The following is a 7045-nucleotide window of genomic DNA, read 5'->3' as shown; positions in this document are numbered from 1 at the left end:
ATATTGATGGTTCTTGATGTAAATAATGTATATGTCTATTTAAATTCAGCTCCTGCAGATGGCAGTACATGACATGAAAATACTCTAGAACTGAACCTGATTGGACCTGGACACAACAGAACCATGTGGAGTGTTAAAGTAGCCATGAACATTAAACCTGAACAAAGCTTCAGCACAGATACATGGTGTGTGGAGTGCAGTCCGACTGAAACACTTGAATTACTGCAGAATCTTGAGCTTAATACAAGATGCTTATGTATTTGTGCACATGCTCTCAAACACCACCTTGTTAGGGGTTTTATATTGTTATAATTTTATGGGGAATTTTTTAAAATCCTATCAATCACTACAGTACCTCTGATGTTTTGTTTAGACTTTAAGGGTGTACTATAAATCTGCTGAAGAATTTAATTTCACAATAAGAATTGTTTGTAATTGCAACAATATATTTTGTAGATTAGAAAAGGTTTAAGTTCATAGAAATAGGAAATACAGGAACTAAATATATGAATCTTTTGCTCATTAAATTCTTTTAGAACATGTGTGTGTATTTTACATAATGCGGCAAATCCTGCACTCTGATTGGTTAAAACAGAGGGAAGCTACAGTTGAGGCTTTGTACACAAGAAATGCTTAGATGCTTCACTGAAGACAGAGTAGAAGGAAACTTGACATTTACAATAACATAAAAAGGAAACTTTCAGAAGAACAGAGGAAATTAAAACATGATGGTTTTCTGTATGTTTCTGTTTTTTACCATGTTCATAGGTAAGCTTATATTTTATATATCCCCATATATCATGTTTAAATGTTTTATAACTAATAAAGAAATGTTTCCATGTGTGAGTGTTTTAGATTGTAAGCATGTACTGTATGTATACTGTATAATATAAAATGATAATATTCTGAAATAAATGTCCTCTTCAGGTGAGAGCACACAGGACAGCATTACTCCAACATCTTCTGCTGTCTATGGTAAAGAGGAGCAAGCAGTTACACTCTCCTGTGATTATAAATACACTGTTTCTATGAACAATCTACAGTGGTATGGACAATATTCCAATGCAGCACCAGAATTCCTCGTTCTGTTGACGGAATCGGGAGGGAATCAGACAGGTGATACTCCTCATCCTCATTTGTCTGCTAAAGTTCATAAGAGTCTGAAGCGTGTGGATTTGGAGATCTCGCCTGCTTCAGTATCAGACTCTGCACTGTACTACTGCGCCTTGCAGCCCACAGTGACAGGAAAGTCAACTTCACTGTCCAAAAATCTACAGAGACCTCAAACATGAAAGAGTTATTGATCCAGTAGAAATATATGTATATAACCATATATGAATACTTTATTTGAATTCAATAGACACAACATTCTAAGTGAATCCAAATACTGATAGAAAAGTTAGGTGTGTGTTTGAAGAAGCCACATGTTCACTCCCTCTGCAGTATTAAGTGCAGTTCTCATAAACAATAGTGGCAGGTGTGATGGTTTATTTACTTAATGACAGTGTAAAGATCACATGCTGGAAAATTTGGATATTGTAAACTTTTTTGACAAGCAGCTGATTTGACTTTTTTTTTTTTTTTTAATTTATTTGTTTGTTTGTTTGCTTGTTTGTTTGTTTGTTTTACTGAGCATGAGATTTAATGTGTTCATCATGTGTGTCTTTGCAGGTTCTTTAATATATTTTTGAGAATTACAGGATACCTGAAAGTATGTATAACTAAGAATAAGAATTGTGGAAAATACAAACACAGTTTCCATCACACAATCAGGAAATAAATAAGCTCTACTGAAATAGTGCTCCATAATCCATTCTTGAGGTAGATGAGCTACAACAGCTAAAGACCACATGGGGTTTCATTCCTGTTCACCAAGAACAGAAATCTAAGACTACAGTAACAACCCTGTAAATGACATAAATCATACTAAAATATTTTTAAAAATCCATAGCTACCACATGGGACTCCATTACAGCTTCCTAGTGTCACCCTATCGAACAGATGAGACCTTGTCACAGTTACCAAACCATACCCCACCAGCCACCTGAGTTTCTTTAGCAACCAGCTAATTCAATTTTATTACCAACTGGAATCATTTTTAAACTTACTGCAAATATCACAGAAACTACTTGAAGCCTCATAATATTCACCAAGCTATACTGGAGCAACAGTACAGTTTCCAGCAAAGAAGCTACAATCCTGTAAACTTGACCTAAACTGAAACCTCCACCTGACACTAAAGCAAGCTTGTTCTACAAGAATTGATTTTGATCTTCATGTCCACCGAGATTAATGACATATTTGGCCCAATGGCAAGAGCTGCTTACTTGGTTCACACTTAGCATCTGCATTCCAAAAAGGTTCGAATCCCACAGGAGCCTCGCTTTATTGTTAACTTGACTTTGGGTAACCGAGTTCCTTTTACTCGGACCCCAGTCCATATGAACTGGAAGGTCACAGAGAGTTACAGAGTACAGTGAACCTCCATTGGCACACAGCAAGCTGAACAGGGACGACCTGGCTCGTTGGTCTAGGGGTATGATTCTCGCTTTGGGTGCGAGAGGTCCCGGGTTCAAATCCCGGACGAGCCCTGGTTTTACATGGAAGAGAGTGGGTGGGATAAAACTAATGGAAACTTGCACTGCCGGCTTGGTTCTCGCTTGGAAGCTTGTTTCTCCAGAGGTCCAAGGAGGTTCAAATCCCACTGTAATTACCTCTGAAAATTAAAGCTCCAACCTGGAGCCTATCTCTGGAATACAGGGAGCGGGATGGAGAGTGTCACACTTTGTGGAGACATGAACCTCTGAAATATTAATATAATAGAGTACAGAAAGACCTCAGAATATTGTCATTTTACTAACACCATTCATCATGTTCACTGTTATATTCATGTGTCTGTGGCTTTCATTAGGTAAGTTATCATTGATCTTTTCAGAAAGGAGGGTAAAAGGTAAATCCCTATGCCACCACGTCTGTCTGCTAAAGTTGATGATAAAACTAAACAAGTGGATCTGATCATCTCCTCTGCTGCTTTTAATGTTTGATAATATACAATTAGAAGGTAATTTATTCATAATCACACTCTCTGGTATCACCCAGATGAGGATGGGTTCACATTTGAGTCTTCCTCATATCGTCTCAGGGAGTTTTTTCTTGCCGCTGTTGCCTCAGAGTTGCTCATTAGGGGTAAAGTTAATTTTCAACTTTGTAATTTCTATTCTGAATTTCTGTATTTCTGTAAAGCTGCTTTGAGACAATGTCCATTGTTAAAAGTGATGTACAAATAAAAATGAAGTGAACTGAATTGAATTGAACTGAATTTAATTACCTTTTGGTTATAGACACAGCAAATTTACTTATGAGAGATTTTGTTTAAATCTGGATCAGTTTCCTATGATTTTCCACAGCAAATTATCATAATTATTTATAAATGTACAAATAATTTAAAAACCACACAAACAGATAAAGGCTTATAGTATTGTATAGATGATGAATCTTAAAATACAACGCAGACATAATGACTCTAGATTTCTGTCACTGACACTGTGTGAAGTGATCTGTACAAAATAACACTAAAACAGCATCACTTCCTGGGTGTGTCCTTCTAGAGACGTGTAAAGTTCAGCACATACAGCACTATTATACAGAATCCTCACAGAGCTGTGTTCAGAAATGGATCAACTATACAACTTACTGTACATAGTGAGATACATACCATTGATTCTCACTCTAGTTACAGGTAATTCATTTTCATCAGTTTATCAATAGTTTTAACTATCACAATCATATTTAATCAGTTAATTAATTACATTAATTAATAACCATGTTTTTTTTTGGCGACGCTACCCATGCACTTGGAGGGTTGTGGGGCTGTGGTCAAGGGAGGCCTGCCAGGTCGGGAAAGAGAGACACTCTGGCAGGCGGTCGCAATGGTTGTACCACGCATGCTTCCATTACCAGACGTGATTCAAGATCCAAACCCAGGAAAGGTTTGAAAGGCTTAGGCTCTTGTTGACAAGGTTTGCTGATATGAACTTGCATCCCAGTCTGTTGCAATAAATTCAATTCAATTCAATTTTATTTGTATAGAGCTTTTAACAAAGAGCATTGTCTCAAAGCAGCTTTACATGAGAAACCACATAAGAAAACAACAAACATGAACAGACAAACAGTCCTAGATGTTATCCCAGGTGAGCAAGCCTGAGGTGACTGAGGCGACTGTGGCAAGGAAAACTCCCTTAGATGGTATGAGGAAGGAACCTTGAGAGGAACCAGACTCAAAAGGGAACCCATCCTCATTTGGGTGACAATTGTGTGATGCAGATACAGCATGTGTATAGTGTTATGTGAATCAATAAGGAGGTTGTTGTCCATGGCGCTGCTTGAATATTCCAATCCTCACAAGCAGAACCCGGCTGGAGCTGGTCCATCTCCGGATGCCACTGGAGCCGGCACAGTCTCTGTATGCCTCGGGATGGGTAGAAGAAAGGAAACAATGGAACAGCATTAGCGTAGCTGCTGTTCATAATATTAGCAGTACTAGCTGAATGTGCATTTAATCAGATGTACTGGAGTGCAAGGTTATGGGAAGTGTTAGATGTATGCCTGGCTAAAGAGATAAGTCTTTAGTCTACATTTAAACTGGGAGACTGTGTCTGAGCCCCGAACACAGTCAGGAAGACTATTCCAGAGTTTTGGAGCTAAATACGAAAACGCTCTACCTCCTTTTGTGGACTTTGATATTCTGGGAACTACTAGAAGTCCGGAATTTTGTGATCTTAAAGAGCGTGGTGGATTGTAATGTGTTAGAAGACTGGATAGATAGGTGGGAGCTAAACCATTTAGAGCCTTGTATGTGAGTAGAGCTAGTTTATAGTCAATTCTAAACTTAACAGGTAGCCAGTGCAGGGATGATAATATTGGGGTTATATGATCATATTTTCTTGATCTGGTAAGAACTCTGGCGGCTGCATTCTGGACTAACTGTAGCTTGTTTATTGAAGATGCAGGACAACCACCTATTAATGCATTACAGTAGTCCAGTCTGGAGGTCATGAATGCATGAACTAGCATTTCTGCATCAGATACAGATAAAATGTTCCTAAGCTTGTCAATATTTCTAAGATGGAAGAAGGCTGTTTTTGTGATATTGTAAATTTGGTTTTCAAAGGATAAGTTGCTGTCTAATATTACACCCAGGTCTTTCACTGTTGAGCTAGTAGTAACAGTGCATCCTTCTAGGTGCAAGCTGAATTGTGAGAGCTTCTGTGTACTAGTTTTTGGGCCAATAAGTAATATCTCCGTTTTGTCAGAATTTAATAATAGGAAATTATCGGCCATCCGATCTCTAATATCTTTAACACACTCAGTTAATCTAGACCAATTAGATATTTCATCTGGTTTTGATGAGATATATAAAGGTGCACGATCCGTGCTGCTGTCTGCATTGATCTGCATGGATCTCCAGTGGCGACCCATCAGCCTTACAGCATCTGTGTCCAACCAACATGGAAATACAGCCCACGGTTGCGAAACACCTAGACCCAGGGTTAGCTTTTCTCGATCCCCTCTAGCACTCCGAAGCATTCCGTACGCATGAGTTGTGGAAAAGACGAGGTTAAAGGGCACACAAGCGACGAGGATGGGATTCGAACCCACGCGTGCAAAGCACAATGGATTAGCAGTCCATCGCCTTAACATCTCGGCCACCTCGTCAGACGCAGGTGTGGCACCCACGACCAAATGTCCACAGAGACCGCAACAATTCCGTAGCGGCGCGCCATAACTCAACGCGTTTAAACAAGCCTGTTCCCAAAGCAACTGGAGCCCATCCCACGTGCATTAGCAGTCTGTTTCCTTAACCTCTTGGCATCCTAGGTCACCCACATGACCTTACACCTCAGTGCACCTGGCACTTGCACTCCATTGCCCAAACCTCTTGGCCACCACTTCTTATGTCGATTTTTTATTCTTGGTTGAATTGTTGTTTTGTTGGTAGCTCGTAACCATGGTAAGGGCACGACTGATGCGGCTCACACACGCGGAAACCGTGATTTGCGTACCGTTCTGTGGTTGTTTGGACTTGCTGTTTGAAAAAGCGAGGTGTGAAACGAAGCAACCAGCATTGACACCAGTTGCCGAAACCTGGGAGCTATTTCAGAACCTGGGTCTGGGGGCTCCGGTACCATGTGAGCTCGTTTTTTTTTTTTGCAGCCAGGCAGCCAGCTAATGGCAACTCTTAAGCACATTTGCAGAAGGCACAGGAGCCAACACCCCTGTAAAGCCTTTGGGGTGCCAGAGCCCACAACCACTGCCTTGAAAAGGCTCAGCTGGCAGCGGCGGGATTTGAACCCACGCCTCCGAAGAGACTGGAGTCTAAATCCAGCGACTTAGACCACTCGGCCACACTACCCGAGGGCTCAGTACTTATAGACCTCTGTGGAGAGCACACTGACATACTGTCTGGGTGTGTGGTACACAGGCTGCACAGATGAGGACAGACAAACTGTGCAGAGGGTGAAAAACAGCTCAAAAAATCATCAGCTGCCCTCTGCCCTCCTTGGATGACATGTCCAGGTCCTGCTGCCTCAGCAAAATCAAGGCCATCACAGGAGACTCCTCACATCCTGCTCATCACTTGTTTGACCTGTTGCCATCTGGGTGGCACTTCAGGTCAACAAAGTCTCACACCACCAGACTTACAAACAGCTTCTTCCCCTGGGTCATTCGGACTGCAAACAATCACTGAACACACACACACACACATTCTACCTAATAAAATGTGCAATTCTACTGTGCACTTTAATCTGTCTGTGAATTGAGTACAAGTTATAACTGAATATTGGCTTTGCACAAATTAGATTTCAAGCAAATATATAATTGGGAACATTTTGTTGCAGCTTTATGAATGTTCTGCTTATATTGCAGTAGCCCTTTAAAAAAGGGTACAAGTATGCATATGTATGAAAGGAGAGTCCATAACCTGAGGTACTGAGATATTGAGAAGGGTTCAGTAAATTAATTCTATTTTTACATATGTTTCTTT

General features: G+C 40.3%; 3 non-coding genes across 3 annotated transcripts; 1 reads left to right on the top strand and 2 right to left on the bottom strand.

Annotated features, from left to right (window-relative positions):
• Positions 1-2519: 2519 nt before the first annotated feature.
• trnap-ugg (transfer RNA proline (anticodon UGG)) lies at positions 2520-2591 on the top strand. The gene has a single exon. It is a non-coding gene; the product is annotated as a tRNA-Pro (tRNA).
• A 3042-nt stretch (positions 2592-5633) lies between these two features.
• On the bottom strand, positions 5634-5715 carry trnas-gcu (transfer RNA serine (anticodon GCU)). The gene has a single exon. It is a non-coding gene; the product is annotated as a tRNA-Ser (tRNA).
• Positions 5716-6330: 615 nt separating this feature from the next.
• Positions 6331-6412, bottom strand: trnal-uag (transfer RNA leucine (anticodon UAG)). Its single transcript has one exon. It is a non-coding gene; the product is annotated as a tRNA-Leu (tRNA).
• Between the last annotated feature and the right edge of the window lie 633 nt (positions 6413-7045).

Source organism: Hemibagrus wyckioides, unplaced genomic scaffold (genome assembly GCF_019097595.1).
Source record: "Hemibagrus wyckioides isolate EC202008001 unplaced genomic scaffold, SWU_Hwy_1.0 Contig2, whole genome shotgun sequence".
NCBI lineage: Eukaryota > Metazoa > Chordata > Actinopteri > Siluriformes > Bagridae > Hemibagrus > Hemibagrus wyckioides.
The sequence above is the reverse complement of the archived record's forward strand: the minus strand, read 5'-3'. Positions and strand labels throughout refer to the sequence as shown.